This window comes from Neoarius graeffei, chromosome 12 (assembly GCF_027579695.1).
Source record: "Neoarius graeffei isolate fNeoGra1 chromosome 12, fNeoGra1.pri, whole genome shotgun sequence".
Classification (NCBI taxonomy): domain Eukaryota; kingdom Metazoa; phylum Chordata; class Actinopteri; order Siluriformes; family Ariidae; genus Neoarius; species Neoarius graeffei.
The window spans coordinates 73761852-73769504 of NC_083580.1; positions in this window are offsets into that span (position 1 = coordinate 73761852).

The window sequence follows — 7653 nt, forward strand, 5'->3', positions numbered from 1 at the left end:
AGTGCACTGCTTAGGCTGTATAAACCATTACTTCACACCCTATGTAGTGCACTAAATAGGAACTTATTAGATATTTGGGGTTCTTCCTCAAATCCGCGGTAACACTGGCTGAATCCTAAACAACTCATGATTGGACGTTTAGTGTACTATATGTGGTGTGAAATAGTATGTTAGACACCCTAGATAGTGCACTAAGCATCCAGTAGGTGGTTATTTGGAATTCAACCAGCGTTACAGTTTATTTGAAGAGGAAAAAAGAATATCGCCACCTAGTGTTTGGGAGTGGAGTGACTCAGTGTAAATTAGGGGTGGGTGATATTGCAAAATTTGGTATCGATGGGACATTATGGTCAAAAAATAAAATTTCAATTTTACTTTTTTTTTTGCATTTACCTAAAACTCAATGTTTCTTTTGTCATGTTTAATAAGAATAAAGATAGTATCTTGCTTTATCTGGCCTCCACTGTGGAAAATTTTGTTGATTACAATTCAAATGTTTTTGTAAAATTGACTTACATATAAAATAACTAGGGGCGGCACGGTGGTGTAGTGGTTAGCGCTGTCGCCTCACAGCAAGAAGGTCCGGGTCCGAGCCCTGTGGCCGGCGAGGGCCTTTCTGTGCGGAGTTTGCATGTTCTCCCCGTGTCCGTGTGGGTTTCCTCCGGGTGCTCCGGTTTCCCCCACAGTCCAAAGACATGCAGGTTAGGTTAACTGGTGACTCTAAATTGACCGTAGGTGTGAATGTGAGTGTGAATGGTTGTCTGTGTCTATGTGTCAGCCCTGTGATGACCTGGCGACTTGTCCAGGGTGAACCCCGCCTTTCGCCCGTAGTCAGCTGGGATAGGCTCCAGCTTGCCTGCGACCCTGTAGGACAGGATAAAGCGGCTAGAGATAATGAGATGAGATGAGAAGACTCCATTAAGGCTCTCCCTAATCTTCTTGACATCCAGCAGAGGTGCAGTGCTATTATAGCTTTCTTTCACCACAGCACTAACGCAACAGAGAAGCTCAAAGAAATTCAGAAACAACTGAAGTTTCCAGAACACAAACTGATACAATCAGTTGAAACAAGGTGGAACTCTGTGTCCTACATGTTTGAGAGACTACTTGAGCCAAAGGAAGCTGTTACTACAGTACTTTGTCTTCTTGGAAAGAGCTCACTGTGCTTGAGTGAGGAAGACTGGTCCATGGTTAGTCTCTCCATTGATGCCCTGAGACCATTTGATGAAGTAACAAGAGAGATATCAACTGAAAAACATGTTTCAGTTTCAAAAGTGATTCCCCTGGTGACACAACTTCTGAGATCAACTGCATCTCACGAGTGCCATGGTAGTGCGCTAGCTGCCGAGCTGTCAGCACAATGCCAGCACCGTTTCAGAGGTACTGAAACCTTTTATGGTCTTGCTGTCAGCACCTACCTGGACACAAGATTTAAAAACTTTGGGTTCTGTGACATGGCAAATGTTGAAGCTGTGAAAAAATGACTCATCACTGAAATGCAATTAGTGAACCAGACCTCCAGCTTGGACCTTTGGCTCCAGCTTGCCTGCCTGAGATAACAATATAACAAAAAAAATCCCTTTCATTACACATAATTGTTTGTGAAAAATAAAGGCAATAGTGCAAATAACTAAACAAAAGCAAAAACTACTGTTGGCTCTCATTTACGACCTTTGGCTTTTTGCCCTCAAAGCACTTCTGTGTCCAAGGAATTATCCCCTGCAGTCCCCTTTTGGGCCCTGTCCCCATGTTGAGAACTACAGATTTATAGGTTTTTGTTCAGAAACAATAACATGTTTACAGTTTTCCCCTTTATTGCACTTCTTCTCTGACTTACTAGCTGTCCTGCCTTTGAGAAAATCATTTCTGCAGGTACAGATGTTGCAATTACTCCCAGGTGTTTCTTGACAAGCTTGCTCAGAGAGGGGAATGTTGCCTCATTCGCTTTCCACCAAAGAAGTGGGTCTCCATCCCGTGGAATTGGCTTCTCTTCTGAGTACCGGCGCATTTCAATAATGGCATCAGTGGCAGTTGTGCGATGCTGCTGGAATGTAAGGATTTGAGAGTCAAACTCTGTCCATATCCCACCTTTTGCTGCAGGTGGGGATGGAGAAGCCCCTGCAGGGGAGCTTGAGGTAGTTGCAGGAGCTAAGACAGAGCTGGTGGCAGAGCTTGTGCTTGGTTCAAGAGCTGACACTGAAGGGGATGAGGTCTGGTTCACTAACTGCATTTCAGTGATTTGTCATTTTTTCACAGCTTCCACATTTGCCATGTCACAGAACCCAAAGTTGCAGTTGATCTCAGAAGTTGTGTCACCAGGGGAATCACTTTTGAAACTGAAACATGTTTTTCAGTTGATATCTCTCTTGTTACTTCATCAAATGGTCTCAGGGCATCAATGGAGAGACTAACCATGGACCAGTCTTCCTCACTCAAGCACAGTGAGCTCTTTCCAAGAAGACAAAGTACTGTAGTAACAGCTTCCTTTGGCTCAAGTAGTCTCTCAAACATGTAGGACACAGAGTTCCACCTTGTTTCAACTGATTGTATCAGTTTGTGTTCTGGAAACTTCAGTTGTTTCTGAATTTCTTTGAGCTTCTCTGTTGCGTTAGTGCTGTGGTGAAAGAAAGCTATAATAGCACTGCACCTCTGCTGGATGTCAAGAAGATTAGGGAGAGCCTTAATGGAGTCTTCTCATCTCATCTCATTATCTCTAGCCGCTTTATCCTGTCCTACAGGGTCGCAGGCGAGCTGGAGCCTATCCCAGCTGACTACGGGCGAAAGGCGGGGTACACCCTGGACAAGTCGCCAGGTCATCACAGGGCTGACACATAGACACAGACAACCATTCACACTCACATTCACACCTACGCTCAATTTAGAGTCACCAGTTAACCTAACCTGCATGTCTTTGGACTGTGGGGGAAACCGGAGCACCCGGAGGAAACCCACGGGGAGAACATGCGAACTCCGCACAGAAAGGCCCTCGCCGGCCACAGGGCTCGGACCCGGACCTTCTTGCTGTGAGGCGACAGCGCTAACCACTACACCACCGTGCCGCCCCTAGTTATTTTATATGTAACTCAATTTTACAAAAACATTTGAATTGTAATCAACAAAATTTTCCACAGTGGAGGCCAGATAAAGCAAGATACTATCTTTATTCTTATTAAACATGACAAAAGAAACATTGAGTGTTGGGTAAATGCAAAAAAAATAGTAAAATTGAAATTTTATTTTTTGACCATAATGTCCCAAATGAGAGACCAGTTTCTGAGACGGACCCATATATATATATATATATATATATATATATATATATATATATATATATATACACACACACACACACACACACACACACACATATATAAGAGAAAAATGGAGGACATGAGTGTGCGAATGAAACGTGAAAGACCGACTATAGTAACGGAAAGAAAGCGAGAAGAAAAGACGTTATGTTATATATGAAGGAAAGGAAAAGCAGGAAATATCAAACTAATAAATATGGGCGGTCAGCGAGCACCTCGGTGTGATCAGCTGTTCGTTTAGTGACAGAATGATGGAACTGTCAGTGCACGCTCAAAGGGAAACCTGCACACACACACACACACGGACTTCCTCTGTCTGCTTGACTGTGCAAAGCGAGCAATTTCATGCACATTATTTGCTTTAATCCCCTCAAATTAAATAACTTCCCAGTCATAGAATGGCCTGATATTTTGTGAGATATTACAGAAATAAACATATATCACAATGACCACATTTCAGAAGGAACTAAATTTCACCGATTTTATGAAATCGAAAGGCCGTCTTGCATTAAACGCTACTCTTCGTAAACTGCTAGAATGTTTTCACTGAAACTCACCCAGAAGACTCTAAAGACATATTCCAACAAGAGTTGTTCACCAGGTGGCGCCACCTGCTATGGATGCGGCTACACAGGATTGATCAATCCCACAGGATTGATCGGATTTCAAACTCACACACAACAGCAGTGGCCGGTATGAGCTCCAGCCTCAATCGAGGCTATTTTTTTTCCTCAGAAAGAGACCTGACGCAAAGACGAACCCATTCTGAGCAGCATTTGTACTTTTAAACGGGATTTCATGCCAAAATGTTTTTATGTTGCGATCAGAGAGTCCCTGAAATCTGAAATATGGTATTCTTGGACTTGTATTGTTAAATGTGGAGGACGGTTGAACACATTTCAAACTCACCCTTCCTTTTAAGCTTCACCAGATACTGATCTTTATATTCATCTCTTAATAAAATTAATGCTAAGGTGATAATTATTTGAGGAATGATGTGTATATTTCAGTCAGGTTTTGGAAAAGGATTTCCTTTTAAAAGTCTGAATGATGACTAAAACTAAACGATGTTGCTGTGTGAGAAGGTGTGGGCTACACCAGTCATTTTCTTTTCCAACCAGTCGTGTTTCCAAATACAAAGCAGTCTAATTATACGCCACAAGATATCTGTACGTCTTGACACTAATTAAACCTGATGTGAAATGAAGGCTAACACACGCAAACCACGCTCTTTATTATTAACACATTTCCAGCCGATGAACTATTCCACATCGTGTCTTGTTATCAGATTAAAAAAACAACAACACAACACTGGTAATTTTGTACGCTACTTAAATCAGAAAAAAATAATTAATTTCACATTATCTTTTATCATCATCCATTTATTCATTTTCAGGAAGCACTTTTTCCTGCTCAGGGTTGTCGTGAATCCGAAGCCTAGCCCGAGATACAACATGGATCCCACCCGAGGCACCTCACACACACAATTCACACGTTCATTCACACCTAGGGCCAATTTAGACTCGCCAATTCACCTCCTCTAATAATGTTTAATCATGTTTAATTTACAGAATTAACCCTGAAACCCACACGAACCTGTGTTTGTCTGGGTTTCCTCCAAGTTCTCAGGTGGTGGTGGAAAACTGCGACGCTAAATTGCCCCTAGGTGTGAATGAGGGTGTGAATGGTGCCCTGGTAAATTCTCCAATGGTGAAAACTCCATCCATCCATCCATCCATCCATTATCTGTAGCTGCTTATCCTGTCCTACAGGGTCGCAGGCGAGCTGGAGCCTATCCCAGCTGACTACGGGCGAAAGGCGGGGTACACCCTGGACAAGTCGCCAAGTCATCGCAGGGCTGACACATAGACACAGACAACCATTCACGCTCACATTCACACCTACGGTCAATTTACAGCCACCAATTATCCTAACCTACATGTCTTTGGACTGTGGGGGAAACCGGAGCACCCGGAGGAAACCCATGCAGACACGGGGAGAACATGCAAACTCCACACAGAAAGGCCCTCGTCAGCCGCTGGGCTCGAACCCGGACCTTCTTGCTGTGAGGCGACAGCGCTAATCACTACACCACCGTGCCGCCCTGGTGAAAACTCCAAAGGACAATTTTGCATCGCCAGCAAGCTTTCAGGACATCAGGAAGAAACCAGAGAACCCAGAGGAAACCCAGCCAAACATAGAAGAACATATCAAACTCCTACAGGGGATTTAGGACCGCTAATCTGCTTTTCGGTATATTTATGAGCAGTGGTAGCTCAGTGAAACACGACATGGAGACCTAATCATCACATCCATACGTCCTTGCTGATCATCCCATTCCAGATTTAGTCCCCATTTGCTCTTATAATAAGCTCTACTTTTCCTTTCTGGGAAGGCTTTCCACTAGATGTTGGGGCGTGGCTGTGAGGATTTGTGCTCATTCAGCCACAAGAGCATTAGCGAAGTCAGGTATTGATAGGTTCCAGTTCATTCATCCCAAAGGTGTTCAATGGGGTTGAGTTCAGTCAAGGCTCTGTGCAGGACACTTGAGTTTTTCCACTCCATCCTTGGCACACTATGTCTTCATGGAGCTCACTTTGCCCACAGGGGCATCATCGTGCTGAAAATTAAATCTTCTATTGATTATTTTTAAATCTTCTATTAAAAGATGGATGCTGAGCAGGAGCTTATCCCCTCTAGCCCATTTATACCAGCCCCTGTGTGTATGTATGATTTTTGTGGAATATGCCACTTTCTTTACTGACATGCATTAATTTTGTTTTGGGAAGACTAATGTTTGGAGAGCTAAAATGCTTTGTACTGACCTGATAATGTAGCAGTCATAAAATAAAATAAAAAGTTTGTATGAAAAAAATAGGGTGCCTAAGGCTTTTGTACAACCGTGAGTTGGTGGTTAGTGTGTCCGCTTCTTGACCGGGAGATTGCGAGTTCTACTTGCGGTTGGGTCAGGCCAAAGACCATCATAAAAATGGTACCTACTACCTGGTAAGGCATGCTGCAATACAGATGTGAGTGGGGAAGTCAAACTCTCGCGGTTACCAGAGGACTAGCCCCCCACTGTAACCCTAACTGTATAGGTGAGAGGCCGAGGACTATAGAAACGGAGATCGGCGCTACACCCATACGCCTCAAAGAGTCGGTTAGTACTGGGACAGGAAACTGCCTGGGAAGACCAGATTCTGGCATAAGAGGGACTTTGACTTTTAAAGGCTTTTGCATAATACTGTGTACTTAATTACCTCTGCCAACTTTGTGAGAGGAGGCTATGTTTTTGCCTTTGTTTGTTTGTTTCCAACGTAACTCAATAAAATGTGGAGAGATTTTGAAGAAATTTGAGCCATGGAACACTTGATTAGATTTTGAGACAAATCTGGATACGTATATGGATCCAGGGTCGTGGGCAAGCTGGAGCCTATCCCAGCTGGCTATGGGCAGATCCAGGGGTGTAGCTGGGGGGGTCCTGGGGTGCCCTTGACCCCCCCCCCCCCCCCTTTGTTGGACCATACATTTTTTCAATAGCCACATAAGAATATTAGAAAAGCGCCCACTGTAATTTTTCTAACATTTTTTTTAAAACTAGATTGTCACCTCAGCCTCATTACGGTTTCTATAACCTTGTATGGACTTCCTGTGGTTTGGGCACGAAAACCCAGTTTGTCAGAGTGTGTGTGGGAGAGACGGATGTAAGTGCAGATATGTTAAATAATACACAGTGCGATATGAGCATAAAGTGCGTGAAACGCACACAACAGGCAAACAGTCTGAAACAGCAGGCAAAGTCATAATCGAGGAAGCAGGTTTGTGACGTGTGAACACTCCACAAAATTTACACCAGTGTGGGGGCATCGTGGCTCAGGTGGCTAAGGCGCCATACCATAAATCTGGGGACCTGGGTTCGATTCCAACCCGAGGTCATTTCCCGATCCCTCCCCGTCTCTCTCTCCTGCTCATTTCCTGTCCTGTCTCTACACTGTCCTATCCAATAAAGGTGAAAAAAGCCCCCAAAAAAATCTTTAAAAAAAATTTTTTACACCGGTGTAAGATATATCGCAACAAAATACATCGATGCAAATATGTGCCGTGTGAACACCCCTATTTACTCCGGAGTAAATTTCTTCAACCACCTCCCGAGCAGGGTTAGATTTGCACCAGTTTAAGCAGCTTTCAGGAGCTACACCCAGTGGTGTAGTGGAGATTTTTAAAGTGGGGGTACGCGATTCGTGACGTCATCGATTTGATATCATGTCAGAAGCGGTAGCCTTTGTTTGGTCGCCTATGTTTGGTCTGAATGATTTGTATAAATGTTACGTTCTTTTAACAA